The sequence below is a fragment of the Cervus canadensis genome, chromosome 12 (genome assembly GCF_019320065.1).
Source record: "Cervus canadensis isolate Bull #8, Minnesota chromosome 12, ASM1932006v1, whole genome shotgun sequence".
Lineage (NCBI taxonomy): Eukaryota > Metazoa > Chordata > Mammalia > Artiodactyla > Cervidae > Cervus > Cervus canadensis.
Genome location: NC_057397.1, coordinates 66,546,995 through 66,567,011, shown reverse-complemented (window position 1 = coordinate 66,567,011; position 20,017 = coordinate 66,546,995).

Here is a 20,017-nt window from a genome sequence, read left to right as displayed (position 1 = left end):
GCCCTTTGCCGCTGGTCGCTGGTCTCCACAGTTGCTGGGGAGCCGGGGGGTAATTACTTTGTCCCAGGAAGAGCTCATTCCAGCACGACACCCTCTCAAGCCCTGCGGCAGTCTCTGTTTCAAAAGATAAATGGTGAGGACCTTTGCAGTAATGTGCCCTCTTCTAAACGGTGCCCTAACTTCCTGCCTGATCTTCCGTCTGCCCGTTTGTGACGCTTCTCTGAAGGCTGCTGTGACACATGATACACGGGCGTCTGAACCCGAGGTCCATTTGCTGTTTCTGAAAATGATTCAGACGTACCAACCCCAAAGCAGCCTGCCACCAGAGCGAAGCAGTCCTTTCACTGGTGACCGAGCAGCCTGGCCCAGTAGGCAGGCCCTGGGCTCGGGCCAGCTAGCAGGAGGTCGAAGCTAACGGAGTCCCTGACCCTTGTTCATCAGGCAGCCCTGTGTGCGGAACTCTGTTTCCAGCTCAGCTGCGCCATCCCCATAACCACGAATCAGCTCTCAAGTCTGCAAATCATATGTTAGAAGCATCTTCCCCACTGCAAGGCCTCCCCCGGTGGCTCAGTGGTAAAGAATCCTCCTGCAGTGCAGGAGACACGAGTTCGAACCCTGGGTAGGAAAGATCCCCTGGAGAAGGAAATGGCAACCCACTCCAGTATTCTTGCCTGGGAAATCCCATGGACGGGGGAGCCTGGTGGGCTACAGTCCATGGGGTCACAAAAGAGTCAGAAGCGACTTACCAACTAAACAGCTGCAAGTCAAGGTGAGCTTGTGCCCCGAGGCCCCTAGCCAGGGACACACCGCAAAAAAATAGGCTGAAGTAGGGGCATGCATTTGAGGTGGGTTTTTAATTTTTCTCCAAAGTGGAGGGAACACCTGCCCAGGGTGGAGACCTGCTCTGAATTTCCTTTCCCCTGATTTTGTCTGGTATTTTCTAGGGATTTGAGTTGATGGTATCCCCTCCACCCCTAGCTAGGACTCCAGCAAGGGCCCTGCTCTGACTCACGTTGACCAAGAGGCCTGAGATGCCTTCAAGTCCAGACTTAACCATTTCACAAACGAGGTAACAAGCTCAGAGAGGAAGCAAATCTGCCCAGAGAGAGGATTCTGCTCAGATAGCTCAAAAAGAGCTTGTATTCTGGATTCCTCCCCGGCCACCCTTCCTCCCACAGCAGACTTTGGGAAGGTGATCCTTGTTGTTCCCAAACTGGAACAACAGTTGAACCTTGTTGTTTGCCCTCTGGATGAGGAAAAAGCTGCCCTAACTGAGGCTCGCGATCAGCGGCAGGACAAAATTTCTGAGCTCCTGCTTGGTAGCCAGACGGTAAACCATATCTTCTTCAGGCATTTCTCTCGGTAAAGTTAAGAAACCCCCCAAAACAAGTTATTTTGAACAGCTTCCAGAGAAAAGGAATGATATTCTAAGCAACAGAGTCGGGGGCTGGCCCCCCTGGTCTTCTCTGTCCTGTGACACTGGGATCAGGCAGGCCCTGTCCTCAAGAGCCAAGAGCCAGGTGTAGGGAGCAGGTAAGGAGATGGAGGGACAATCCATCTGCAAGAGACCCCAGCACTGCAGGGTCGTGGGAGGTGGGAGGAGCACCTCTCATTCTCCTGGGGTAACAGGTACGAGGGGCTCAGGCAAGGCCTTCCAGAGCGGGTATGTGAGAGCCAGGCAGGCAAGCGTGGAGGAGAGTGGTTCAGACCAGTTAACAGAGGCAACCAGCTAGAATTCAGGGCAAGTTCCAGGGTCATCAGAAATAGAAGAAATAGAATAGAAGAAATAAATGCAGTTTCAGATTGACCTAGAGGGAAACTCACTCCTAGTTTCAGTAAATGATGTGCAACCTACAAACTTCTCTCAAAGGTGAACTGTTAACAAAAACCTAGAGAAGCTCACCACCGACTTTACTAAAGCTTCTGAAGGTTGGCATTTTGAATTTATAAATGGTATTAGTGGTGGGAGGGCAACATGGCATGACACACAGGAAACAACTCACTATGTAATATTTGTTGAATAAACAAATCACTTATCAGGAATTTCTTTTTGCTGAAATATTAATTGAGAATTGCTGATGTGTGTTTTTATTTATTTTTAGTAGAAGGATCATTGCTTTACAGTACTGCACTGGTTTCAACCAAATATCAGCATGAATCAGCCATGTTCTCTTCCACTTAAATATCCCTCCTTTCCCAACCCGCCCCTCTAGGTTGCTATCAAGCCCCTGTTTGAGTTTCCTGAGTGATACAGCAAATTCCCATTGGCTGTCTGTTTTATATATGGTAATGTTTGTTTCCATGTTACTCTCTCCATACCTCCCACCCTCTCCTTCTCCACCCCCACCACAGCCGTGTCCGTAAGTCTGTTCTCAAAGTCTGTGTCTCCAACGCTGCTCTGCAAATAGCTTCATCAGTACCATCTTTCTAGATACCATATTTATGTGTTAGTGTACAATATTTGTTTCTCTCTTTCTGACTTACTTCACTCTATAATAGACTCTAGGTTCATCCACCTCATTAGGACTGACTCAAAAGCATTCCTTTTTATGGCTGAGTAATATTCCATTGTATATATGTACCACAGCTTCTTTATCCATTCATCTGTTGATGGACATCTAGGGTGCTTCCACATTCTAACTATTGTAAATAGAGCTGCAATGAACATCAGGTTACATGTGTCTTTTTCAATTTTGGGTTTTTCTCAGGGTATAGGAAGCAGGAAGTCAAGAGATACCTGGAGTAACAGGCAAATTTGGCCTTGGAGTGCAGAATGAAGCAGGGCAAAGGCTAACAGAGTTTTGTCAGAGAGTGCACTGATCATAGCAAACACCCTCTTCCAACAACACAAGAGACCACTCTACACATGGACATCACCAGATGGTCAATACCAAAATCAGATTTGATTATATTCTTTGCAGCCAAAGATGGAGAAGCTCTATACAGTCAGCAAAAACAAGACCAGGAGCTGACTGTGGGTCAGATCATGCACTCCTTATTGCAAAATTCAGACTTTCATTGATGAAAGTAGGGAAAACCATTAGGCCATTCAGGTATGACCCAAATCAAATGCCTTACAATTATATAGTGGAAGAGACAAATAGAAAGGGATTAGATCTGATAGACAGAGTGCCTGAAGAACTATGGATGGAGGTTCATAACACTGTACAGGAGCCAGTGATCAAAACCATCCTCAAGAAAAAGAAATGCAAAAAGGCAAAATGGTTGTCTGAGGAAGACTTACAAATAGCTGAGAGAAGAAGAGAAATGAAAGGCAAAGGAGAAAAGGAAAGATAAATCCATCTGAATGCAGAGTTCCAAAGAATAGCAAGGAGAGATAAGAGAGCCTTCCTCAGTGATCAAAGCGAAGAAATAGAGGAAAACAATAGAATGGGAAAGACTAGAAATCTCTTCAAGAAAATTAGAGATACCAAGGGAACATTTCATGCAAAGATGGGCACATAAAGGACAGGAATGGTATGGACCTAACAAAAGCAGAAGAGATTAAGAACAAATGCAGGAATACACAGAAGGACTATAAGAGAGCCTTGGAGAAGGCCCTTGAGAGTCCCGTGACAACAAGATCAAACCAGTCAATCCTAAAGGAAATCAACCCTGAATATTCATTGGAAAGATCATCAGAAGGACTGATGCTGAAGCTGAAGCTCCAATGCTTTGGCCACCTAACGCGAAGAGCTGACTGACTTGAAAAGACCCTGATGCTGAGAAAGATTGAAGGCAGGAAGAGAAGGGGATGACAGAGGATGAGATGGTTGGATGGCATCACCAACATGATAGACATGAGTTTGAGTGAGCTCCAGGAGTTGGTGATGGACAGGGAAGCCTTGCGTGCTGCAGTCCATGGAGTCGCAAAGAGTCGGACATGAACTGAGCGACTGAACAACAATATGCCTAGTAGTAGGATTGCTGAGTCATATAGTGTTGATGTTTGTTTTTACTAAAAGCTAATATAAAGAGTAAAAATTACCTATAATCCCAATAGCCAGACATAACCACTGTTAACTATTGAGATCATCTAATTTAACTTGTGACAAATTGTCAACAGTTGAACTTAGGTGTACAGTATATGGGAGTTCTTTATACTTTCAACTTTTCTGTGTTTGAAATTTTTTATAATAAAACATTGCAAATAATGGTGCAATGATTAACTCTTTTGTATATATTTTTTTGTCCATGTCTCTGATTTAATCCTTAATTTTCTGTATGATTAATTCCAAAACTAGAGCCATTGGGTCAAAAAGTATGGCCCAAAGGACCTTAATACACACTCTCAAAGTGCCCTTTTGGAAGGTTGCATGTGAAAACCTTCATCTCATTCTCTCTATGCCATCATTGAATGACATGATTTCTTATGACTATTTGTTATTTTAATAGGAAAAATAGTACATCATTGGATTTCTTTGGCTATTAATAACTTTGAATTATTTTTCTTATTTTCATTAGCTCTTTGTATTTCTTGAATTGTAGTCTTGACCTATTTTTCTGTTGAAAACTTAATGTTTACTCATGTCCTTGAATGGATTTTTTTAAGTTTATTGTTTATTTTTTTCTGAGCAATATATGAACAAAATATACCATTTAACATTTAATTGTAGTATTAACTAGTAGTCCCTGCTCTACTTCCCCCACCCCCAGGGATGGCCTCTTTAAAGAGATTTTTAAAAAGAGCTATTTCTTCCTGTGTTTTCTCTAAGTAACATGCTTCTTCTTCTTCTTCTTTTTTAATGATTTCAAATTCATTAAGGCATAGCTTATGTACAATAAAATGCACATATTTTAACTGTACTGTTGATGAGGGTTTTTTGTTGTTCAGTTGCTGAGTTGTGTCTGATTCTTTGTGACCCCATAAACTGCAGCACACCAGGCCTCCCTGCCTTTCACTATCTCCAGCAGTTTGCTCAGATTCACGTCCATTGAGTTGATGATGCCATCTAACCATCTTATCCTCCGTTGCCCCCTTCTTTTCCTGCCCTCAATCTTTTCCAGCATCGGGTGTTTTCCAACTAGTTGGCTCTTCACATCAGGTGGCCAAAGTATTAGAGCTTCAGCTTCAGCATCTTCCAGTGATCTTTCCAATGAATATTTAAGGTTGATTTCCTTTAGGATTGACTGGTTTGATCTCCTTGTTGTCAAGGGACTCTCAAGAGTCTTCTCCAACACTACAATTCGAAAGCATCAATTCTTTTGTGCTCAGCCTTCTTTATGGTCCAACTCTCACATCCATACATGACTACTGGAAAAACCATAGCTTTGACTATACAGACATTTTTGCCAGCAAAGTGATGTCTCTGCTTTTTAATACTCTGTCTAGGTTTGTCATAGCCTTTCTTCCAAGGAGCAAGTGTCTTTTAATTACGAATCTTTTAAAATTGGGTTAGAAAACATAACACAACATTTACCTTAACCACTTTTAAGTGTACAGTTCAGTGGTGTGAACTATACTTACTGTGTTGTGCAACAGATCTCTAGAACTTTTTCATCTTGCAAAACTGCAACTCTATACACATTGACCAACACTCTCCATACCCTCTTCCCCATCAGCCCTGACAATACCATTCTACTTTCTGTTTCTATGAATTTGACTAGTTATCTTATATAAGTGGACTCATGCAGTATTGTCTCTTCGTTTATTTCACTTAGCATAATGTCCTCCAGAATCACCCATGTGAACATAAATGGCAGAACTGCCTTCTTTTCAAAGGCTACATAATATTCCATTGTGTTTGTACACCACATTTTATTTCTCCATGTATTCACCTATGGATATTCACTTTTGGCTGTTGTGAATAAGGCCGCAATGAACATTAGCATACAAATACCTCTTCAAGACCCTGCTTTCACTTCTTTTGGATATATATGTGCTGTGTGTGCTAAGTCACTTCAGTCGTGTCCAGCTTGGTGCAACCCGATAGACTATAGCCTGCCAGGCTCCTCTGTCCATGGGATTCTTCAAGCAAGAATACTGGAGTGGGTTGCCATTTCCTTCTCCAGAGGATCTTCCCAACCCAGGGCTCAAACCCATGTCTCTTATGTCTCCTGCATTGGCAGGTGGGTTCTTTACCACTAGCACCACATAGGAAGGCAGATATATATTTAGAAGAGGAATTACTGAATTATGTGGTGATTCTATTTTTAATTTTCTATGGAATCTCCATAGTGTCTAAGTAATGTGCTTTAACAGAAATTTCTTGCTATTTTTCCTGATTTTATAGACATTATTGATTGACTTTATACCCTGAAAGATAAGCTATATGATACTTCTCTTCCATCTCCATGGGCTTCCCTGATAGCTCAGATGCTGAAGAATCCACCTGCAATGCAGGAGACCCCAGTTTGATTCCTGGGTTGGGAAAATCCCCTGGAGAAGGGATAAGCTACTCACTCCAGTATTCTTAGGCTTCCATTGTGGCTCAGCTGGTAAAGAATCCACCTGCAATGCGAGAGACCTGGGTTTGATCCCTGGGTTGGGAAGATCCCCTGGAGAAGGGAAAGACTACCCACTCCAGTATTCTGGCCTAGAGAATTCCATCGACTGTATAGTCCATGGGGTTGCAGAGTCGGACACAACTGAGCAACTTTCACTTTCACTTCACTTCCATCTCTATACATTTTTCAAGTACATTCATATCCAAAGTATGTTTATACCCCAAGTTCTGGTTAAATTACTATTTTGTGTTTATATTTTTATATCTAGTCAAGCATTGTTTATTTTGCTTTCCTGTAGAAGGGCTTGTTTTTCTTGGAATTAAGGATCATTTTTTTTTTTTTATTCCTTTAGTTTATGTTGTGTATTTATCACCAATTTACAGCCAGACTCACTTACAAAGCTGTAAAGTTTCCCTCAACGTGATCAAACACATCAGGCAACCTATGTTTTTAAACAATTTTATTTACGTATTTACTTTTGGCTGTGCTGGGTCTTGGTTGCTGTGCCGGCTTTTCCCCAGGGGTGGTGAGTGGCGGCTGCTCTCCAGGTGCGGTGTGCGGGCTTCTCCCTGGGATGGCTTCTCTGGTTGCAGAGCGTGGGCTCCAGGGTGTCTGGGCTTCAGTAGTTGGGGCACACTGGCTTAGTTGCTCTGGGGCATGTGGGATCCTCCCAGACCAGAGATCAAAACCGCGTCTCCTGCATTTGCAGGCAGATGCTTTACCCCTGAGCCACCAGAAGAGCCCCAGGTAACCTATCAATCACACTTTTCCTCGGAGACATCCTCTGTTCTTCTGCTCCTTCATCTCTGGTCTCCTCGTAGGCCTGCTGCAGAGCTGTGGTCCTGGGACTGACTTCTGCCATCATCCTGGTTATCCTCTCCCTGTCCTTGTGTTAGGTTCCCTATATCCTGGACCTTATGACGTAGCTTTCCTCAAGGCTGCTGATCCTTGGTTGCTTGTTTATATTCAAGAGTTGAAGCTATGCCTTTACATAGAGACTGACAGGGCAAAGACTGATTGCATATTATGTCCCAGACACTACTGAGTCCGTGCGACTTGAAAGCTGAAAAAGACTCAAAAGGAAAGAAATGCAAACACACAATTATAAATATGGAATACAGATGTGGCTATAGTATTCAAGGGATAACAGTGGCACAAGGGAAGGAATAACCAGCTCCTCTTGGGCAGCCTTCTCCTTTAGAATATTCTAATAATGTTATCAGCTGTGGTATCACTATCAGTTATAAATGCCCACTCTGTACAAGTACCATTATCCATTTAAGACCAAAGTTTTTCTTTGGTTTTGAAATGATGACCTTTCTGAATTTTGCAAACAGAATGCTATTGCCTTGAGAAGAATGAGTCATATATCAAAAATATTTGAAGAATCAGCATAGGTTGACAAGTGGTATTTTGAATCTTTGTTTCTCCTTCAGTCTCTATCTTTTAAAATGAAACAAAGGAACAGCTTTATTAAAAGAAGTGCCCTTGTGCAGGGCACTGTGTATGATATATCATTTGCACAGATATTTTTGCATAAATCCATATTTGGCAAACATTTTTCTAGAAAGACAGGGCTTCCTTGGTGGCTCAGACAGTAAAGAAACTAACTGCCTGCAATGCAGGAGATCTGGGTTCAATCCCTGGGTTGGGAAGATTCTCTGAAGAAGGGCTTGGCAACTCACTCCAGTATTCTTGCCCAGAGAATTCCATGGACAGACATCCTGGTGGGCTACAGTCCATGGACTTGCAAAGAGTTGGACACGACTGAGTGACTTCTTTTTTCCTAGAAAGACACACAATAGACTGTGGACACCCCCCAGAAAGGGCTGGGACTTTTAAGTATAGGTAAGTTGTGAGAGAGCTTTTTCATAACTTTTCTGTGCTTCTGATCATTTTAAATCATGTACATCTGCTTGTGTGCTCAGTCCCTTGGTCTTGTCCAACTCTTTGCAACGCTATAGACTGGAGCCCGCCAGGCTCCTCTGTCCGTGGGATCCTTCAGGCAAGAATACTGGAGTGAGTTGCCATTTCCTCCTCCAGGGGATCTTCCCGACCCAGGAACTGAACCCAGATCTCCTGCATCTCTTGCCCTGGCAGGCGGATACTTTGCCACTGAGCCACATGGGAAGCCCTCATGTAAATTTATTTTACTTTTATAATTAAAAGATAATTTGAGGGATTTCCCTGGTGGTCCAGTGGTTAAGAATCTGCCTGGCAACGCAGTGGGCATGGGTTCGATCCCTGGTCGGGGACCTAAAATCCCACGTGCCACGAAGCAACGAAGCCTGTGAGCCGCAACTATGGAACCGTGCGCCACAGCTAGAGAGTCCATGTGCTGCCCGGAAAGATCCCACATGGGATCCGGGGTGCGGCAACCGAGACCTGACACGACCAAATACATAAATATTTTTTAAAAACTAATTTGAGATAAAATAAAAATATAAACATGTAAAATGCCATCACAGCATAGTAGACGAGTGATCATACTGGGAAACGCCACCGACATAATTCTCATTGCTGTTTGTTTCCGGGTCACTGGGAGGGGAGCGTGACAGCCTGCGGCCCAGGTCAGGGAGGGGAGTAGGGAAATGCGATGAAAGGCAGGTTTCAGGAGTCTCCCACGGCTCTGCGTGTCGTCTCTGCCCTGCAGGGACTCCCAGCCTCTCGGTGCTGGTGGCTCACGTCAGAGCTCGGTCCGTCCGGCTCCTCCCCGCTGTCACCTCTGTGCCCCTTCCTCCAGAGCGGGGACCCAACCTGGACGGGAGCCAGGGCTGCTGATGTCCCGGTTCGCTTTGGGGCTGGAAACAGGGTCAGGACTGAAGCAAAAAATCATGGGCTGAGCAGGCAGGAATGAGCCAATCTGACGGCAAAACCAGTTGGTGGAAACAAGAAGTCAGGAGTGGTTAAGGCTTAGGTTCAGACTACACCTGTGAATGCACACAGGTGCAAAGAGTCGGACACGACTGAGCGACTGAACTGACTGATCCCTGTGAATGCACAAGTCCAAGCAGGTGTCAACACCAAGGAGAAGAGGCAGAGCCAGCCCCTCAGGGGTTCACTTGACTGATCATTCCAATGACTCTATGATGTCAGTTCAGTTCAGTTGCTCAGTCGTGTCCGACTCTTAGTGACTCCGTGGACTGCAGCACGCCAGGCCTCCCTGTCCATCACCAACTCCCAGAGCTCACCCAAACTCACGTCCATCGAGTCGGTGATGCCATCCAACCATCTCCTCCTCTGTCGTCCCCTTCTCCTCCTGCCTTGAATCTTTCCCAGCATCTGGGTCTTTTCCAATGAGTCAGTCCTTTCCATCAGGTGGCCAAAGTATTGGAGTTTCAGCATCAGTCCTTCCAATGAATATTCAGGACTGATTTCCTTTAGGATGAACTGGTTGGATCTCCTTGCAGTCCAAGGGACTCTCAAGAGTCTTCTCCAACACCACAGTTCAAAAGCATCAGTTCTATTCTAACGCCCATTTTATAGATGAATAAACTGAGGCACAGGCAGGTGTGGTGGTTTGCCCTTGTTATACAGCTGGTAGGTGTCAGGAATAAGATTTAAGTCCCAAGAGGTCAGCTCTAGAGCCAGGAACTGTGTTAACAATGGGGATAAAACACTCACTGCATTAACTACTGACTTATTGCTAATAAATGTGATTACAAGCTGATCTAAGAGGTTTGAAGAGAGATACAGACCTACACTGCAGGGTCAGGTGAAGCTGGATAAAGGAAAACTTGAACTGAGATATAAATATTGAGTTAGTAAGATAAAAGGCTGGAGGAAGGGGAATCAGGAGGAGAAGAGAGCTCCAGAGGGAAGGTGTAGCACTTGGAAAGGTTCTGAGGTCAAAGAGAGAAGGCTGAGTTTAAGAGCAAGTCCAGCAAGCACTGACTGGTCTCAGGGAGAGCGTGAAGTGGTGATAGAACCTCTTGGAGGTTTGTGGAGGTTAAGACTGGATAGCAGCCTTCATACCTGGGATCCAGGGTAAAGAAGGGCTCTGGTGTGAAGCACTCAGACCTTCTGTGGGCATCTCATGTGAGTGTGTGTGTCAGCCTCTGGTGCTAAGCTTGCCAAGGCACATTGGCTTGTTCTTCTACGAGGCCCCCATTCTTCACTTCTGCTACATTTCTGATTCTGTGGCTCAGACAGAAGTGAGTAGCCATGCCCAGTTTGTGCCAAGACCTGGGATGCGGTTAGGCTGGTTCCACATGTTTGCAAAAAGGCCCCTTTCCTCCTGCCGCTTCTTCTGTTGAGAGTGACTCAGCGCAGCGGAGAGGCAGGCAGCAGGAGAGCCTTTGGCCAAGGCCAATAGCACATTGTGTTGCAGAGCCGGTTGGCTCTCCCTACCTAGGGCTTTCAAAAGCAATCCAAATGAAGACGAGCTAGGTGCCCGGTTCATTGATCTGCATCTGTCAGAATTGAGGCGGATGGCAGCCATGTCCCCATTTGGCACCCCCCTTCCAGGCTGTGCCAGAAAGGCGCTGGAGGATGCCTACCGGGGGTGCGGTGGAAAGCTGGCTGTCTGGCTTCCACTCACTTTGTTTATCTGGGTCTCTGCCTAGTGGCACGGCCACTACCCAGCACAGAACTGTGATGCTAGGATTGTTTAGCTTTGGCACCTTCTATTGTTTTCATTCCTATGAGTAAAAGAGGATTATTCATTGAATAATCAGGGGTCAATTGGTTATTCAAGAACATTCTGTAAGTGTTACAGGATCAGTCCTTGACTTTTAGAAATAAAGAAAACAGACTTTCAGAGACTGGGTAAGATCCAGCTTAGAAACTGCGGTCAAAAGGGGGAGGATGTTAGCAGCATGATGGGAAGGTCCTTCCAAAACCCCCTCAAACCTGGACTGGCTTTGGAGAGCTCAGAGCTGTTATAGCAGAGCTGTTTCTTTACCCATGTAGAATCCTAAACGCTGAAAAGTATACAAAAACAATACTCACTAACCACCTAACGCTGAGCCCAGCCCTGTTCAAGGTCCTGGAATCCCAGAAGGAGAGGCTCCTGGTGGAGTGAGGACAGGTGTTAACTCTTGGTTTCCTCAGAGGAACCATCAATGACCCTAACAGAAGTTCACACAAGATGAAATGAGAGCAGGGCAAAGCCAGGCATATGTGTTGGTGGAAGAGACCATCAGAAAAAGACTCAGCAATCTCTCTGATCCTCACACCCTTCTTCACAAGGGCCTTGTGAAAGCCTTTCATTTCTAGGGGAATTCTTTTACAACACTTTATGGTTTATGATCCCCTTTCTCTACTTCTATCCCTGTGATGCCCTCACCAGAGACAGGCTTCTGATTGGGCTCTTGGCTTAGTGGGAATAATTAACATTTATTGAATTCTTACCAGGAATCAGCCATTGCCCTACATAAACCATATCTCATTCAATTTTAGAACATTTCCGTGAAGCACCTTTTATCCCCATTCCCGCTTACAGATAAGAAATATAAGACTTGGAGGGATTAAGTGAATTGACCAAGGTCCCACAGTTGGAGGCAGTGGGGTTGTAACACGGGCAATCTCATGGCAGAGACCTCACTCTAAACCAAGAGTCGGCAAATTATGGCTGGTGGGCCAAATCTGGCCTACAGCTTGTTTTTATAAATAAAGTTTTATTGTAACACAGCCATGTCCATTTGTTTACTATTGTCTATGGCTGTTCTTGTGCTGCAAAGGCAGAATTGAGTAGTTGTTACAGAGATGTTATGGCTTACAGGGCCTAAAATATTTACTGTATCACTCTTTTCAGAAAAAGTTTGCTGACCCCTGCTCTCCATCAGCCTCCCTTCAAATTAAACCAAAATCTTGCAGAAGGCATAGACTGTCTCATTCATCCTGGCTATCCCCTCAGCCTCCAACCTGGGAGATTCTATTATTGATGGTTGCACTTCAATGGACCTTACATATTTGCTCAATTAAATGGGTTTAACCTGTATTTAAACAATCCTAGACCTCCTTCTAAAACTGTAGACATTCAGGCAAAAATCGTATTGGCTGCAATCTTCATTAGGTGAGACAAATCCCAGAGGTCAAGACTGGTGCTCTAACAAGACAGCAAGGACAATTCTAAATTAAAGTGTGTGCTACATTTGTAGCAACCTCTTTCTAAAATGAGTTATTCTGTGAGTGGCTCTGCAATAAACTGCATGGAAAGAAGAAAAAAAAACAATATATCTTTCAGCACTTTGGAAACTGGAAAGTATACCTAAGCAAAACCTCAAGGAGACAAGAATAAATAAAGCCTACACTAAGTCTCTGGTGCTTTGCAGACAGCCCAGGAAGAAAGCAGGAGCAAAGGATGAGGTGCAAAGTGGGTGACCATTTGCAGCAGTGGGGAGGGAACGGGGACCTGGACAGGGTTGCACATTCTGTTGGGTGCCTTTGAACCAAGGGAGACCACACCCCCAACCCCACTCAGTCTTATGGGTGCATGCCAACTAACTTCATCATGTCCAACTCTTTGCGACCTTATGGACTGTAGTCTGCTAGGCTCTGTCTGTCCATGGGATTCTCCAGACAAGAATACTGGAGTGGGTTGCCATGCCCTTCTCCAGGGGATCTTCCTGATCCAGGGATCAAACCTGTGTCTCTTAAGTCTCTTAAGTCTCCTGCATTGGCAGGCAGATTCTTTACCACTAGTGTTTATCCTGGTATTTGCCCGATTTTGGTAAGTACCCAGTCAAGGACTGCAGTGGTGTTGGGAGGAGCATTGGGCTGGTATGGAAGCTCTGGGGTCAAGTCCCAGCTGCTGCATGCCCTGATGACTTCCTGGCCATGTCACCTCACCCAGAGCCTAACTCTGAGTAAGTCAATGAGTGGGTGTCTAACACAATGAGATGTAAACAAGTGCTGGAGCCAGAGAGTTCTGTAAGCCAGAGAGTTCTGTATTTAAATCTCAACTCTGCCTTCACTCTTTTAAAAATTTGTTTTATTGAAGTATAGTTGGTTTACAATGTTATGTTGATTTCTGCCTTGACTCTTTTTTTGCCTTTACTTCTAGTATCTTGTCCAAGACAGTGATGACATCTTATTTATCTTTGTATTCCCAACTCCTAGGAAATAATTGGTGCTGAACATTGAATGAATGGATGTCCCTTTTTAACTTTTCTTTGTATAGTTGGTATATTGGTATAGCATTGTTGATTTACAATATTATGTTAGTTACAGGTGTACAACAAAGTGAGTCAGTTATGCACTCCTTTTTAGATTCTTTTCCCATACAGGCCATTACTGAGTACTGAGTGGGTCCCCTGTGCTCTACAGTATGTCCTTATTAGTCATCTCTTTAATATGTATATGTGTCTATATGTCAATCCCAACCTTCCAATTTATCCCTCCCCCAGCTCTTTCGCCCCCTGATAACCATAACTTTATTTTCTCTGTGACTCTATTTTTATGTTGTAAATAAGTCCACTTGGACATTTTTTAGATTCTACATATAAGTGACATCATATGCTATTTGCTTTTCTCTGACTTACTTTACTCAGTATGACACTCTCAAGGTCCATCTATGTTCCTGCAAATGGCCTTATTTCATTCTTTTTTATGGATGGTTGACATTCCATTGCATATCTGTACCACATCTTTTTAAAAAAATATCCACTGGCTATCTATTTTACATATGGTAATATACATGTTTCCATGCTTTTCTCTCAATTCGTCCCACCTTCTCCTTCCCCCACTGTGTCCCCAAGTCTGTTCTCTGTGTCCACCTCTCCAGTGATGCCCTGCAAATAGGTTCATCAGTACCATCTTTCTAGATTCCATATACATGCATTAATATATAACATTTTTCTCTTTCTGACCAAATTCACTTTGTATAATAGGCTCTAGGTTGGTCCACCTCATTAGGACTGATCAAATGGGGTCTTTGTTATGGTTGAGTAATATTCCATTGTATATATGTACAACAACTTCTTTATCTGTTTACCTGTCCGTGGACATCTAGGTGACTTCCATGTCCTAGCTATTGCAAATAGTGCTGCAGTGAACACTGGGGTACACATGTCTCTGTTAATTATGGTTTCCTCAGGGTGCATGCCCAGTAGCAGGATTGTTGGGTCATATGATAGTTTTATTCCTAGTTTTTTTTTAAGGAATCACCATACTGACTATATCAATTTACATTCCCACCAACAGTGCGAGAGGATTCCCTTTTCTCCACTACCTCTCCAGCGTTTATTGTCTGTAGATTGTTTTGATGGTGACCATTCTGACTGGTGTGAAGTGCTACTTCATTGGAGTTTCTATTTTCTTTTCTCTAATAATTAATGATGTTGAGCATCTTTTTTCTGTACTTTTTCGCCATTTGTATGTGTTCTTTGGAGAAATATTTATGTAGCCACAGGGGAGACCTCTGAGAAAGGAAAGAATCATCTCTCTGAGAATATCACAAATCACAAGACAGTCCACAAAGTTCTCATTTCTAACAAATGTCGGAACAGAAAGTTGTGTTGGAGAGTTGTAAAAAAGAAAGAAAAAGAACCCTTAAAAGTATTTCCATGGAAGTTCATTAAAGAATAAATCTTTTTGATTGCAGGAAAAATCTTGGAGAAGATAGGAGCTCAGTGAATAGTTTTAAACAGAATTGGAGGCAATACAAGTAAAGATGCATAAAATTCAGCTTGGCTAAAGATGAAATCAAAAGTGGATTAGAATTAAGTGTATCTCAGGGAATGGAAAAAATGTTCTAAGAGTTCATATTAATAGAATGGGTTTATCTGAGGAGCAGATAGATAGCCAATGACTCTTTTATTATGAAGTAGAAAAACAGAAGGATTGGGTGTCTCTAGATTATTTTCGGAAGGAGTGGGATGGTGTCTGTTACAGGTTTATCCCTTTATATTCTCTTGTAATTCCCCTGCCATTGTGAGAACTCAGCATTTGTTTCTCAAGCTTGACTTTAGTGCACCACTGACAATGTCTCTGTGACTGGTCTATGCTGGCTGCTTCTCCGAAAAGACTCCCTTGAAAACGATTAGAACTACCTTACCCAGCATGTTCCTATCCTGCAAAATTAGGTTTCAGTAAAAAAGGTTCAGTGCTTTTATTTATGTTACATCCCCTACTCATAACTTGGAATAGACTCCTATACTTGTTTCTAAGGTGACATCATGGGCAAAACGTGACCTAGAAATAACAGCTAGTATTTGTAGTGGCACATATGTACCATACGCCAGGCAGGGCTGTACATACATACGTTATTGCATTCAATCCTGATAGTCACCCTCTGTGTAATCTCTGTCTCTTACTAGCTATGTGACCTCAGGAAGGTTCTTACCCTTTCTTCAACTTCTTTCAACTTAAAATGCAATAATGATAATAGAGTCTACACCATGGAGTTGTGAAGGTTGCAGGAGTTTAACATACTTAGTGTGCTTATAATAGTGTTCTGTATGAAGTAAACCTCAATAAACTTATTATTATTAAAGTTGCTTATTGTTGTTTAGGTGCTAAGTAGTGTCTGACTCTTTCGCAACCCCATGGACAGTAGTCAGCCAGGCTCCTCTGTCTATGGGATTTCCCAGGCAAGAATAATGGAGCAGGGTGTCATTTCCTTCTCCGGGGGATTTTCCCAGATGTAGGGATTGAACCTGTGTCTCGTGCATTGTCAGGCAGATTCTTTACCCCTGAGCCACCAGGGAAGCCCATTATTACTATGGAAGAGCTACTATCATCCTTATTTTACATATGACAAAACTGAGACACAACTTGGTTTTTTCCCCCAATGTCAACACAGCCAGGTGGTAAGTGGTGGGGCTGGATGATACCAGAGCCCTTTTTTATATAAGAAACCAGTTAGTGCATGCTCCACTGTGTCAGACTCTTTGCAACCCCATGGAGACTGCAGTCCACCAGACTCCTCTGTCCATGGGATTTTCCAGGCAAGCATACTGGAGTGGGTTGCCATTTCCTACTTCAGAGGATCTTCCAGACCCAGGGATTGAACCTGTGTCTCTTGTGTCGGCAGATGGATTCTTTACCACTGTGGCCCATGGGAAGCCAGAAAGCAATTAGACTAGTGAGCAAATAAAGCTCCATGCTTCAAGAAAGAAAGGTAAGGCATCGTGGTTGTGTGGATCCCAATCTCACTGCCCTTCCTTGTCACCTGGAGGTGGCACATAACTCTCTTGCTCCTTTTGCTTACATGCCCAGGTGGTTTGCATGGATTTCCTTGGGCACTAGCAGTCTTTTGAAATTCTGTGAGCTTTACTTTCCTCCAAGTGGACAGAGCACAAGCCATTTATGGGAAAAAAAAATCTTCTCTGAACCTTGACCACAAATATCTGCTAAACAAGGAGTTATTCTGGGGGGAACCTTGGTGGTTTTTCATGTAAAAAGACACATGGGTCATGGGATTTGCAGTGAATCATAGAGGCAAAGATTCCTTCATATGAAATATTGTCACATGCTTCTGTTGGGGAAACACTGAATGCGACTTCATTTACTTTTCCCGATCCCTTTAGAGCTGACGCCTTGTTAGCATATGTACCTCTAAAAAAACCTCAAGACTCTTCTTATTCGCGCTAAAACTGAGGCTTAATCAAGTTTCATTATGCCACATGGAGAATCTCAGTCTTGATTTAGCCATTCTGATGTGTAGAAACTTCCTGTACTGGCATAGTGTCTTTCCAGTGGCCAAAAAGGATTCTGAAGCCTCTTGTTTATTTCTTCTCTCAGCACTGTTTTTACTACATAGCTATTATTGTTGCTGCTAATCTGGTGTCAAAACTCAGGCTCACTGATGCAAAGGAATGGTTCTAAGATTTTACAGCCAATCAAGGGAAGAGTTGAACGACAGTTCCCTTTTTGTCTTCGTTGTTTCCTTGGTTATGGGGGGGTATATAAAGGTGCCCTAGTCTTCTCTTGGGCTTCCTTGGTAGCTCAGCAGTAAGGAATCTACCTGCCAATGTACAAGATGAAAGATGAGATAGACACGGGTTTGATCCATGGGTCAGCAAGATCCCCTGGAGAAGGAAATGGCAATCCACTCCAGGAGTCTTGCCTGGGGAATTCCACCAGAGCCTGGCAGGCTACAGTCTATCAGGTCACGAAAGAGTCGGACACAACTTAGCAACTAAATAGTAACAGCAAGTCTTCTGTTAAGACTGCTCAGTTGCAAGTAAATGAAAGCTCAATATCAACTGTTCAAATAAATAGGGATTTTTTTCTTACATATCAATAATAAAAAATCCATAAGAAGCCCATTATTTCCATTACCAATTCAACAGCTAAAAGATGTTAGGACTACTGTCCCTGACATTTTCTCATTTGCAAGAGAGCTGCTGAACTTTTTCACCTTTTATCAAGGTAATTCCCCCACTATTTAGCAGATATCTGCTTATAATTCTTGCCAGGTTGGTGCATTTGGCCACCTTTATCTAGCTGCAAAGAAGGCTTGGAAAATAAGCAAAAGAGAAGGGGATTGGGAATGGCTGTCAAGTAAGCCAACGCACAGTGTCTTCACACCTAAATCTTGAAGGCTAGGTTTGTAAAACTCCTAGACAATTGGCTCAAGTCATTCAGCAACGCCATGAAAACTATTTGGAGATGTGTTTGGTGGTGCAGCGTTCAGTTGCAGTTGCATATTTTATTGTTTAATGGGTTTGGCTTTATTTGGACACCCTAATTCTGGCTCTCCCTGTTCACTCAGAGGTAAAGAATCTGTCTGCCAATGCAGGAGACTCAGGAAACATGGGTTCAATCCCTGGGTCAGGAAGATCCCCTGGAGAAGGAAATGGCAACTCACATCAGTATTGTTGCCTGGAAAATCCCATGGACAGAGGAACCTGGTAGGCTACAGTCCTACTTGCAAAAAGTAGGACACGACCTAGTGACTAAAACAACAAAAACAAATAATCCTGCTCAAATCTTCTATAATTTTGGCCCACTGATGTATTCAGATAAAATCTGATCAAAACCAATGGTTTTCAATAGTATTCAGAGAATCAGTGCTCAGTTGACTCCATACGAATCAGATATTCATTCCTGAGTCTCTTTTGATAATTTGAGTCTTTCAAGATTTTGTCCATTTTGTCTACATTTTTTAGTTTGCTTGTATAAGTTTGTCCGTAACCTCAGTTTAATGTCTGTAAGATGTATAGTGATATTCCTTCTTTCATTTCTGCTGTTGGTAATGTGTGTCTTCTCCCTGTGTCTCTGTGTGTGTCTCTCTCTCCCTTTTTGACCAGTCCAGCTAAATGTTCATCAGTTTCACTGACCTTTTCAAAGAATCAGCTTTTACACGAACTGATTTTGGCTACTTTTTTTATTTATTGTTTTTGGCTTTTTATTACTTCTTTTTTCTGTTTACTTTGGGTTTAACTTACTCTTCTTCATCTCATTTTTTAAGGTGAGATTTTCAGTTCAGTTCAGTTCAGTTCAGTCGCTCAGTCGTGTCCGACTCTTTGCAACCCCATGAATTGCAGCACGCCAGGCCCCCCCATCCATCACCAACTCCTGGAGTTTACTCAAACTCACGCCCATAGAGTTGGTGATGCCATCCAGCCATCTCATCCTCTGCCGTCCCCTTCTCCTCCTGCCCCCAATCCCTCCCAGCATCAGGGTCTTTTCCAATGAATCAACTCTTCACACGAGGTGGCCAAAGTACTGGAGTTTCACCTTCAGCATCAGTCCTTCCAATGAACATCCAGGACTGATCTCCTTTAGGATGGACTGGTTGGATCTCCCTGCAGTCCAAGGGACTCTCAAGAGTCTTCTCCAACACCACAGTTCAAAAGCATCAATTTTTTGGCTCTCATCTTTCTTCACAGTCCAACTCTCACATCCATACATGACCACTGGAAAAACCATAGCCTTGACAAGACAGACCTTTGTTGGCAAAGTAATGTCTCTGCTTTTTAATATGCTGTCTAGGTTGGTCATAACTTTTCTTCCAAGGAGTAAGCGTCTTTTAATTTCATGGCTGCAATCACCATCTGCAGTGATTTGGGAGCCCAAAAAAATGAAGTCTGACACTGTTTCCACTGTCTCCCCATCTATTTCCCGTGAGGTGATGAGACCAGATGCCATGATCTTAGTTTTCTGAATGTTAAGCTTTAAGCCAGCTTTTTCACTCTCCTCTTTCACTTTCATCAAGTGGCTTTTTAGTTCCTCTTCACTCTCTGCCATAAGGGTGGTATCATCTGCATATCTGAGGTTATTGATATTTCTCCCAGCAATCTTGATTCCAGCTTGTGCCTCTTCCAGTCCAGCATTTCTCATGATGTACTCTGCATATAAGTTAAATAAGCAGGGTGACAATATACAGCCTTGACATACTCCTTTTCCTACTTGGAACCAGTCTGTTGTTCCATGTCCAGTTCTAACTGTTGCTTCTGACCTGCATATAGGTTTCTCAAGAGGCAGGTCAGGTGGTGAGATTTTAGATCATTAATTTTGGCCATCTTTTCTAATATAACTGTGTGTGTGTGTGTGTGTGTATGTACTCTGCTGTGTCCGACTCTTCGCAACCCCTTAGATAGACTGTAGCCCACCAGGCTCCTCAGACCATGGGATTTTCCAGGCAAGAATACTGGGGTAGGTTTCCACTTCCTTCTGCAGG